Source organism: Hyla sarda, chromosome 9 (genome assembly GCF_029499605.1).
Source record: "Hyla sarda isolate aHylSar1 chromosome 9, aHylSar1.hap1, whole genome shotgun sequence".
Lineage (NCBI taxonomy): Eukaryota > Metazoa > Chordata > Amphibia > Anura > Hylidae > Hyla > Hyla sarda.
In genome coordinates this window covers 108,379,391-108,391,505 of record NC_079197.1, presented here as the reverse complement: position 1 = coordinate 108,391,505, position 12,115 = coordinate 108,379,391, and positions in this window count along the sequence as shown.

Sequence of the window (12,115 nt, the reverse complement as noted above, 5' to 3'; positions counted from 1 at the left end):
ATATATTGATGTCTGCAAAACTGCTTATTACTAGAAGGTGGAGGTCAATGGAGAGTCCTAGTCTTATAGAACTTATGAATATGGTAAATTTTTCCTGTAGCTATGAATGGACGCATGCACTTGTCGCAAAAGATAATAGTTTCTCTTATACACAATACTAATGTCTTAGATTTATACTGTTTTAGTTTTTGAACTCTGTTTTTTTTTCTGTTGTATGTATGCCTGCACAGTGGGCTATTTGGTCCTATGCTCAACTTTGTTTCTAATGTATTGTTTACTAATGCTTACACAATGCTGTAAATTGTTGTACTTATTTTATTCTTCTTTAAAATAAAAATACTTTGAATAAAAAAAAGAAAGGAAATTCAAAAAGAAAAGAACTTCCTCATACAGCAGCTGATAAGTACCGCAAGGAGTAAGATTTTTAAATAAAAGTAATTTAGAAATCTGTTACATTTCTGGCACCAGTTGATTAAAAAAAAGTTTTTCAGGGGAGTACCCCTTTAACCCCTTAACGACCAGGGACGTAAATGTACGTCCTGGCTTGGCGGTACATCGCGCACCAAGATGTACATTTACGTCCTGTGTATGACCGCGAGCATCGGAGCGATGCTCGTGTCATACACGGCAGGTTCCGGCTGCTATCAGCCGGGTACCTGCCGGTAATAGCCGACATCCACGATCGCACCGATGTCTGCCATTAACCCCTCAGATTCCCTGATCAGTACAGATCATGGCATCTTCAGCAATGCGCACATTAAAATAGATGATCGGATTGCCCGCAGTGCTGCCGCGGCGATCCGATCATCTGTAATGGCGGGTGGAGGTCCCCTCACCTGCCTCCGTCCGTGTCCCGGCATCTCCTGCTCTGGTCTGAGATCGAGCAGACCAGAGCAGGCGATAGCCAATAATACTGATCAGTACTATATCCTATGCATAGCATTAAACAGTATTAGCAATCAAATGATTGCTATAGATAGTCTCCTATGGGGACATAAAAAGTGTAAAAAAAAAGTTGAAAAATTCCCTCCCCCAATAAAAATGAAAATTGTCAGTTTTGTACCCATTTTACCCCCAAAAAGCGTAATTTTTTTTAATAAACATATTTGGTATTGCAGTGTGCGTAAATGTCCGATATATCAAAATATAATGTTAATGATCTCGTACGGTGAACGGCATAAACGTAAAAAATAAAAAAAATGCTGTTTTTTTTGTCACATTTTATTCCAAAAAAAAAATGTATAAAAAAATTATCTAAAGGGACATTACCTATAAACATTTTATGGTAGCACTACCTACCATAAATCTTCAATTTCAATTTTAAAATTCATCTTTACCCCCAAAAAGCGTAATTTTTTTTAATAAACATATTTGGTATCGCAGTATGCGTAAATTATTATTTTTTTAAACATATTTGATATCGCAGTGTGCGTAAATGTCCGATCTATCAAAATATAATGTTAATGATCCCGTACGGGAACGGCGTAAACGTAAAAAAAAAATGCAGTTTTTTTTTTTTTTTTATGATAGCGCTACCTACCATAAATCTTCATAAGCCCTATTGTCTGCTCATGCTGCCACCAGCTCCAGGCTGTGTTATTGTGCCACCATATGTTCTCCTTATGCTGTTGGCACCTTAAATAAAAAAATGAAATATATCTTTTAATATATAGTAACAAACTCTGTGTTTTGCAACCAGTGTGCCTCCAGCTGTTGCATAACTTCAACTCCCAGCATTCACAGACAGCCAAAGGGCATGCTGGGAGTGTTAGTAGTGTGCCTCCAGCTGTTGCATAACAACAAGTCCCAACATGCCCTTCAGTTGTTACTGCATGCAGAGAGTTGTAGTTTTTGCAACAGCTGAAGGCACACTGGTTGCGAAACACTAAGAGTTTGTTACCTAACTCAGTGTTTCGCAACCAGTGTGCCTCCCGCTTTGGCAAACTACAACTCCCAGCATGCACTGATAGACCATACATGCTGGGAGTTGTAGTTTTGCAACAGCTGGAGGTCCCCCCTGCCCCCCTCCCCCGCCCTATGTGAATCTACAGGGTACATTCACACGGTTGGGTTTACAGAGATTTTCAAGTTTGAGATGCAGCAAATTTTCCACCACAGCTCAAACTCCCATTGGGAAACTCGCTGTGAACCCGCCCGTGTGAATGTATCCTAAAAACACTACACTACGCTTACACAAAATAAAAAGTAAAACACTACATATACACATACTGCTACACAGTCCCCCCTCCAAATAAAAAATGTCCTGCATGACACTGTTTCCAAAACAGAGCTTTTGCAAAACAACTCCCAGTATTGGCGGACAGCCATTGACTGTCCAGGCATACTGGAAGTTTTGCAACAGCTGGAGGCACTCTGTTTGGGAAACACTGCAGTATGGTAATTTTGGTATTGGAGGCAAGTCTAATTCTTGCATCCCGGTCCGTCCCTGTGCAAATCTCTAATTTAGGCCTCAAATGCACATGGCGCTCTCTCACTTCAGAGCCCTGTTGTATTTCAAGGCAACAGTTTAGGGCCACATATAAGGTATTTCTGTACTCGGGAGCAATTGCCTAACAAATTTTGGGGGGCATTTTCTCCTATTACCCCCTGTAAAAATGTTACATTTAGGGGAAAACCAACATTTTAGTGAAAAAAAATAAATTATTTACACATCCAACTTTAACGAAATGTTGTCAAAAACCTGTGGGGTGTTAAGGCTCACTGTACCCCTTTGTTACATTCCTTGAGGGGTGTAGTTTCCAAAATAGTATGCCATGTGTGTTTTTTTTCTGTCCAGGCACCATAGGGGCTTCCTAAATGTGACATGCCCCCCAAAAACCATTTCAGAAAAACTCACTTTCCAAAATCCCAATGTCGCTCCTTCCCTCCTGAGCCCTCTACTGCGTCCGCCAAAGCAGAAAGTTTAAAAGTTAGAAAAATGCTAAATTTTCAAATTTTTCATGACATTTTTGAATTTTTCATCAAGAAATGATGAAAGTTTCGAACATTTTTTACCACTATGTTAAAGTAGAATATGTCACGAAAAACAATCTGGAATCAAATACATATGTAAAAGCATCCCAGAGTTATTACTGCTTAAAGTGACAGTGGTCAGATGTGCAAAAAACGCTCTGATCCTTAAGGTCAAAATGGGCTGTGTCCTTAAGGGGTTAAAGTAAACACTGGGACATTTAACTTGGGAATCTAATATAAATCTTAACTTTAAATTTAAAAAAAATTATGTAATCATTTCAAGACTGGGGCCCTATGCTCATCTACGTCATATTACCTGTGGAATTATCACAAGAATCCAATAAAACAGCTTGGAGCTATAACAATCAACCATAACTGATTAAATGAAACATTCGCACTTTCATAGTTAGGGGGGTGCTGAGAGGCAGGGGCTGGAACAGGTGGTATATTGCCTGGCAGAGGACCGCCAGCTCGATGCTCACCAGAATTGATACTCAAAACATTTTAAGAAATTAAAATTAAATTAAAATTACATAAAAAATCTCTTTATTCTCTTCAATTTTGACATTATATGGTCTCCCTGCTGCCACATCGACGCTCTGCAGCAGTGATTCTAATAGCAATGCCTGTAATCTGCATGTCATACTGAATAGCAGTATTATTTCACTGCACACTCCCTATGCATGTGAGGACAAGGCAAAGTGCTCTACACCCCTATTGAGGCTCTCTGTAGGCCAGAAATAGTGATTTTTGATAGTGTTCACCACAAATAAATTCGGTCTGAAATTATTTTTTTTCGAAAAATTGGGCGAATTGACCAAAGCAAATTTTTCAAAAGTTCGCTCATCTCTATTGTTGATCACACCAGATCTCACTGCTGAGACCCATTGCATTTGTAAGATATAAACCAAAGAAATGGGTGGTATTACTCTCCACTCTCCAGCAGACCTGCAAATCCAACCTGCCCGGGGAGTGAAGCACAATGCCCCTTGCTTCCTTGGCTTATATTTTACGATGGCAGTGAATATTAGGATCTGATGCGATCAACAACTTTTGCCATGTCTGAGCAACATGTCAAAGGTTGTTTTTAATGGCAGCAAGTAACCCTTTGAAACTGCTGCTATTTAGATGTATTTTTCTGCAGTATTTTTTTCATGTATTTTTTTTCTGTTTCAATCTTTTTACTTAATTTTTCAAATAGAAACATGTGGGAACAATACATCAAGTAACACTAAATATGCAGTTATCAGGGCCAATCATTAAAGATGGAAGCATGGCGTGATGCCTTATACAAGAAGTTGCATCTCCAATAGTAAGGAAAAAGGAAAGCATGAGAAGAGAAAGGAAGGAGAGAGAATGAAAGGAAAGGTTGGATTCCCAAGGAGGTTGTTTGTATTGTTAGGTGTTGTTGAGAGTGCTACTAGGTTTGAGTAGCAGCCATGGTTGCCACAGCTTATGTAGCGAGGAAATTCTGTCCGTATTGCATGCTACTGCTCTTTCACAGCTGTATGATTGGTTCAATGATGAAATACGTTCTTCAATCATCAGAGGGGTTAGGGATTTCCAATGTATTGTGATGATTAGTTTGGCGAGGACGAGGACCTTACAGATTACGAGTCTAGTATTAGGAGGGTATTGATCTATATTGAGCAATAGTATGGCAACAGAGGGGGTCAGGGCGAGTGTAGTATAAGATAGGGTCTGGATAATCCGTTCCACTTCAGCCCAATAATTATGTAGGAGTGGACAAGACCATAAAATGTGTAGCAGTGTACCTTTGCAACCACATGCACGCCAACACCATTGTGATGAAGTGGGGAAGATAGAGTGTAGTCTGCCCCCATGGAAGAATGACTGTGGTAGACCAATAGGTAATGTTCTGTCTAGATACAATTATTTTGGTAGTACCATCATTTTAAAGGAGGCAATACGCCCCAAACATGAGGTTTCAATTTTCCCCCAAATTTCCAATTCTGTTTTGTAACTAGCAAGGATTGGGAGATAATTCATGATGTATAGTTTTGAATATGAGGAAGGCACCTGTGTACCTAAATAGGAAACAGAAGACTCTTGCCAGTCTAGGGTGTAACGATGTTTAAGAGCAGCAGATAGTCGTGAATCAAGGTGGATTGGTAAAATTTGCGACTTTGTGGTGTTTAATTTATAATAGGATACTCGACTGAATGTATCTAATACTCTCAAGGCTCCAGCCAGGGACTGCTCAGGTTTGGTCAGAGTTAAGAGAACATAGTCTGCGTACAAGGAGATAATGTGGTTTTTCGGATCAATCTGTACACCTGTAATATCTTTCTGTGATCTCAGAAATCCGGCTAGTAGTTCTGTGCATAGCACGAATATGAGAGGAAAGAGGGGGCAGACCTGGCGTGTGCCATTGGATATGGAGAATTTAGAGGACAATGTACCATTAGAGAATGCCCTTGCACCAGGGGCGGAGTATAAGGCTTTAATTGCCAATAGAATTTGACCCTCAAAACCCATATTTCTAAGTACAGAGAAGGTGAAGGACCAATGGATGCGGTCGAACGCCTTCTCGACATCTAATGACAACAACAAAGATGGGGTCCCACTATTTTCTAAATGATGCAAGAGGCCTACTACTATCCGTGTATCATCATAAGCCTGTCTGTGTCTAATGAAACCTACTTGATTAGGGGCTACCAATTTTGTCATCAAAGGCGCTATTCTATTTGCCAAGAACTTAGCATAAAGTTTAAGATCTAAATTTAAAAGGGATATGGATATAAAGCTGGGGGCTTCCCTGGTTTCGGCAATGTGACAATAAGGGCTTCTTGGTTTTTGCTCCTGTTTTTTGTTAAAAAATACTAAGCAAAATCCTTACCAAAATACTATATGTAAACATAGGCTTACTGTAATACACTTTTCTGCCCATAAAGTCACTGTAGTCAAACCGCAGCACATAAAATTTGTCCAGATGTAAGAACTACCTCATTTTTCTTTTGAGTACATTGTAACCTATTTCAGAGATTGTGACTTTTCAATTGTCAAATGACATGCTCTTATTCAGAGCAGCTTTTGCAGATTACTTTGTGAGTCATGACACTTGTCACACTTGTCAATTGGACTATTGTGTAACTGATTTTAATAAAAAAAAAAAAAAGGAAAATGATAGTATGATAGTAGCAATGGGCTTAAAACCCATTGTTGTATAACAAAAGTTTATATATATATACATATATATATATATATATATATATATATATATATAAATATAACTTTTAGATATTTAACCCCTTAGGCTAAGTCTCCACTTGGTTTTTTTCTGGCAGTTCTTGGAATACTGCCACTGCAGTTTTTGAGCCAAAGCCAGAAGTGTACTCAAAAGGGATAGGACATATAAAGGAAGAACTTACACTTCTCCTTCCTTATGGATCCACTTCTGAATTTGGCTCAGAAACTGCAGTGGCAGTTTTCCAAAAACTGCCAGAAAAAAAACAAGTGGAAACTTAGCCTTAAAGTGAACCTGGCAAGTAATTCATGCTACCCAAACCACAAGATGTGTGAAATCCCTACAGACTCCCTCGTTGCAGACATCAACAGTTTGATTGCATAGGAAGAGACCAGTCTATCAAGCGGAGCCAAGCAGAGAGAAGCCACTGGGGAGCTGTCTCCATGACTATTCTCTCTATTCCCAGTTCATTTCTGAACTATTTTTTCAGAAACATTACAGAGTTATACATAGCTGTTTTTAATGAAGGAACCTGCCAGGATTTCACCCTGCCAGTGGTTCGGGCACCATGAATCACCTAATAGGTTTGCTTTATTGACACAGCTTAGTTTGGAACATTTCTGTCATTTATAAAAGCTTTTGACATGTCAGGCAGTCAGCAGACATTTAAAAAAACTCACAGCAAACTATAGATCAATCTTATAGTGTTTCACCAATTCATTATTAACTACAATTTTAACCTAATTTCTTTTAAACAAAAGTTATTAAAAATTTTTTCAAACCAGAAAATAAAAACAGTTCACATCAAATGTTACCACTTATAAAAATTACAACCCGTGTCCAATGGGGTAGGACTATGTAACTGCTGCACTGCTATCACGGGTGGTTATGATATGCAGCATGTCCTACCCTTTGCCTAACTCTGCCTATGTTTCTGCTTTGTCTTTCCATTACCTTGCCTTGAACTTGTGGGTCTTTCCTGTTTACTGACTCTTTAATGCTATGATCATGCAGTGTGTGGAATTCCGTGCAAGAATGCCACATTAAATTCCGCCATAATTCCATTCAGACAGCAGAATTTCCGTGGTGGGCATTCCGCTGCAAAAATTCTGCTTTCCGAAGAAATATTACATTTTGCAGAATTCTGTGATGGAATTCCATTGAAATCAATGGGGCTTGAATTAACACAAATTTCTGCACAATCGCAGACATTTTGCTGTGTGAACATAACCTTACTCTCTTGTCCTGTGGCTCAGTTCTAGTCCTATCATCTAGTCCTTAAACTGTTGATGATACAGCGTCTGGCTCTGACCTGCTGACTACTTTGTGGTCTGCAACCTGAGAAAACACTTCAGCCAATTCCAAAACTCTTCACAGGGGCTAAGGGTGAAAACAAGGGCTTCCTTGGACTCTGCACCCTAGTTTAGCCAGTTTGAGAACAGTTGTTGCCTTAGGTCCACAACTTCAGTCTTGAGAATTGTGACAACCATATATTGTTGTGGGCCCATACTGTACCATGGTTTAATATGGAAGCACACAGAGGTTTGTCCTCATGAGACATGCAGCATTTCCTATTGTATTATGCATATATTCTCCCCTAGAAGCACATGTTAGAGAAGCACAAGTTAGAGGCTATATTCACACATTGTTTTTTCATAGCAGACATAAAAAGCAATTTTATGCATATTGTAAAATTTAAAAAAAAGCTATTTTATTTCTTTGAATATTTTTCAGATTTTTTTTTTATTTCTGCCATTTTTTTTCACATAAAATTTTTCTCTTCATGTTTATCCGTAAAAACTATGTGTAAACATGCCTAAACTGTGTCCACTGACTGGACTTGAAATCACCTTTTGTTACATAAAATCTATTTTCTGAAACATCTGCTGGTGTGTAGTATAATGCAGATAAATCTTTCTTTTCTGCATTTGGGGACAAAATAGCTAACAGAGTGGCTCTCCGTGCTCCGTGCAACAGTACAGGTATGATAGCAAAAGGGCTGGCTATGCATACACCTTAGCGTGTGGACATTTTTCTTTTGTATGGTTGCTGCTTCCAATTACTATTGTACTTCTGGATGTTTTCCTAACAGCTGCTCCCATATGTTTTCTTGCTACCCCTCTGGTCAGCCATGTCTTCTGCTATTGCTTAAATTATGCCATTTTATCTCCATGCTTACGCCAAACAGCTGCCACTCCGAAGTTATTCTGCAGACATCTACAAGAAGGGAAATAGAATTCCATGAGTCCCATAAGAACCATTCAATTCTGCATGAATTAGTCAAAAAAACTCCCAGTGAGCACTGATCTGAGATTAATATCAATGCAGTGTGCTGTAAAACAACTCAATGCATATTAAAGATTAAAAGACATTAGGACCCTTTGTCACAGTATTAACCTGGGAACACGGACAATTTTATTAATTTTCTTTCCTTCGCTCAAGACACCATCAGAGAATCCTGCTAAGTGTCGGCTGTTATCCAGAATATCACCTGGTTCTAAATCAGACCAGGGAATAATGTGTAATATTTAGGTATACTTTCTACAGTATAGTGACTAAATCCTTTTTCATTTATATTCAAGCAAAGGTATTACCAGCCAAGATTTTACTGTACAGTCGATGAGCTGATAAAGTATCAAATTAAATTTACAATACAATGCATTTTTAATCTTGATACATGAGCGACTGACTGCTTTTGCTACTGAAATCTGTCAATTCATATTCTAAGATAAATTAATTTATACTACCTCAAAAATTCACCTAAATCCCCAATGCGTTTCACTGCGGCAGCCTAAGCATTCATTGATAATGGAACAATGGCCACATTTAGGAGTCACCACAGCAAAAACTCTAAGGCTAAGTTCCTACTTGTTTTTTGTCCTGCATTTTTTGGGTTGAAAAAAATGCATGAAAAAATGCCTGGCGTTTTTTCATTTGTGTGGAAATAGCATTTTTGGCATTTTATTTTTTTTTGGTACCCAAAATTTTTTGGGTACCAAAAAATAAAAAGGATGCAGTAGTGATGGAAAAAAATGTATTTAATGAAATATACATTTTTTTTAAACTAATTTTCATCTCTACTGAGGAAAGGGTCATTTTATAAGTACCCTGAAACGCGTCTAGAGGAGAGAAATAACCGCACGACAACTGCATGATTGCCGCAGTCCAACAATCGCAGCTTCATCACCGTAAAAGACAGCAATAACCTGATGTTATACTGTCAAGCGCTGTAACCTTGCATACATCTTTAAGCACTGCAAACCTTGCAAATCCAGTCTTCCAATTGCCACATCTTACTTACCTACCTGACTGACTTCAGACGCCGAGGGGCTCTCCACGAGGCTGCTCCCTGTCATCGGAGCAGGTGCTTCTATTTCCAAGACAAGCGACTTCCCATAAGCCTGTGGCAACCGGGCCAGTCACTGCAGTGCACACCAGCACTGTAACGCAACCTCCATGGTATATACCATCTGCCTCCCGGACGTCCAGTTATACGGCATTACACCGCGAATCATCTCCCTGCCGGAGCTGGTAACTATAAATGGTGTCCTCTACTATTGATTGAATTCTATATCACACATTGATACGGACTATAATTAATACAGCACAAGAAGCTAACTATGCCGTTGCAACCAATGTCGGATTAGCGGAATATAGCGGTTATATTTGTATTTTAACATTAATGTTTATTATTCTGTTTATTTTATTTTATATTACCGTATATACTCGAGTATAAGCCGACCCGAGTATAAGCCGAGACCCCTAATTTCAACCCAAAATCCCAGGAAAAGTTATTGACTCGAGTATAAGCCTAGGGTGGGAAATACATCATCCCCCCCTGTCATCATCCAGACCCGTCATTAACATCCTCATCATCATCCCCTTGTCATCATCCCACCCATCCCCCCTTCATCATCCCCTTGTCATCATCCCACACATCCCCCCCTTCATCATCCCCTTGTCATCATCCCACACATCCCCCCTTCATCATCCCCTTGTCATCATCCCACACATCCCCCCTTCATCATCCCCTTCATCATCCCACACATCCCCCCTTCATCATCCCCTTGTCATCATCCCACACATCCCCCCTTCATCATCCCCTTGTCATCATCCCACACATCCCCCCCCTTCATCATCCCCTTGTCATCATCCCACACATCCCCCCTTCATCATCCCCTTGTCATCATCCCACACATCCCCCCCTTCATCATCCCCCCCTTCATCATCCTCTTGTCATCATCCCACACACCCCCCCTTGATCATCCTCTTCTCATCATTCGCCCTCAGTGGTCTTCAACCTGCGGACCTCCAGAGGTTTCAAAACTACAACTCCCAGCAAGCCCGGGCAGCCATCGGCTGTCCGGGCTTGCTGGGAGTTGTAGTTTTGAAACCTCCGGAGGTCCGCAGGTTGAAGACCACTGCGGCCTTCGACATCATCCAGCCCCCTCTCACCCCCCTTTAGTTCTGAGTACTCACCTCCGCTCGGCGCTGGTCCGGTCCTGCAGGGCTGTCCGGAGAGGAGGTGGTCCGGTGGGATAGTGGTTCCGGGCTGCTATCTTCACCGGGGGCGCCTCTTCTCCGCGCTTCCGGCCCGGTATAGAGGCGTTGCCTTGACAATGACGCAGAAGTACGTTGGCAATGAACGCACCTCTGCGTCGTTGTCAAGGCAACGTGACTATTCTGAGGCCGGGCCCGAAGCGCTTAGAAGAGGCCTCCCCGGTGAAGATAGCAGCCCGGAACCACTATCCCACCGGACCACCTCCTCACCGGACAGTCCTGCAGGACCGGACCAGCGCCGAGCGGAGGTGAGTACTGTACAGAACTAAAGGGGGGTGAGAGGGGGCTGGATGATGTCGAAGACCGCAGTGGTCTTCAACCTGCGGACCTCCGGAGGTTTCAAAACTACAACTCCCAGCAAGCCCGGGCAGCCACCGGCTGAAGACCACTGCGGGTGGGGGAGTTCACTCGAGTATAAGCCGAGGGGGGGTGTTTTCAGCACGAAAAATCGTGCTGAATAACTCGGCTTATACTCGAGTATATACGGTACCTCCCCACAAGGGCCCTGTGTAAGGAGGTTGTTATTAATGTTACTCATAATATTTTAGAAATAAAATCTTTCATTATCAAAAGTGAAGCACAGTTCCATTAAATTCATTCATCATGTACCATTTATGGTATTAGTCTAGATGCTTATGGTACCTTTCTCTTTTTATAGTTTTTTACTCTTTGTACTTTTTTAGGTGTAAGTACTTTTTCCATTTAGCCTCGACTAATAAATTTTGTGAGCTGCACAATATCTATTTTTCTTCGAAATTTTAAATAATGTTTAACAAAGTGTGTGTGTCTCACTTTTTTCTCTCTATTTTTTAGGTAGCACTACTACTCCCAGCATGGAACAGACTGTTCCTTGATGGGAGTAGTAGTACCTGTACTAATAGACATATCACCCCGGGTGTCAGTCTGACACCTGATGCGATCGTCCATAATATAGCAGAGATGCGAGCGGCTCTATACAGCACTCGCAGTTCTGTACTCCGGCCAGTGATGTGAATAGAACATCACTCATTCATATTTTCCGCCCAGAGTGGGGATTGGCTGGATGGTTGAGCCAATCACCACTCTCTGAGGGAAATATGAATGAGTGAGTGGCCGGCTGGAGTATAGTGCAGAGATGCGTCACCACGTGACCATGCGACCAAAAATGGTACACCACGTAGATGTACATACGTGGTATGCACTTATGAGGGGAGTACAATACGCTCCACTACGCATAAAACAGTATTTGTCTAGAATAGCAGCAGGTGTGTACTTTTGGCTGGCCATTCATAGTAACTAGGTCTTTAAGACTTTAACAGGAACAAAATGGTACACCACCTATGTACGCACAGGTTACACTTATTAGAGGACATTATGCTCCGCTATGCAACCTGT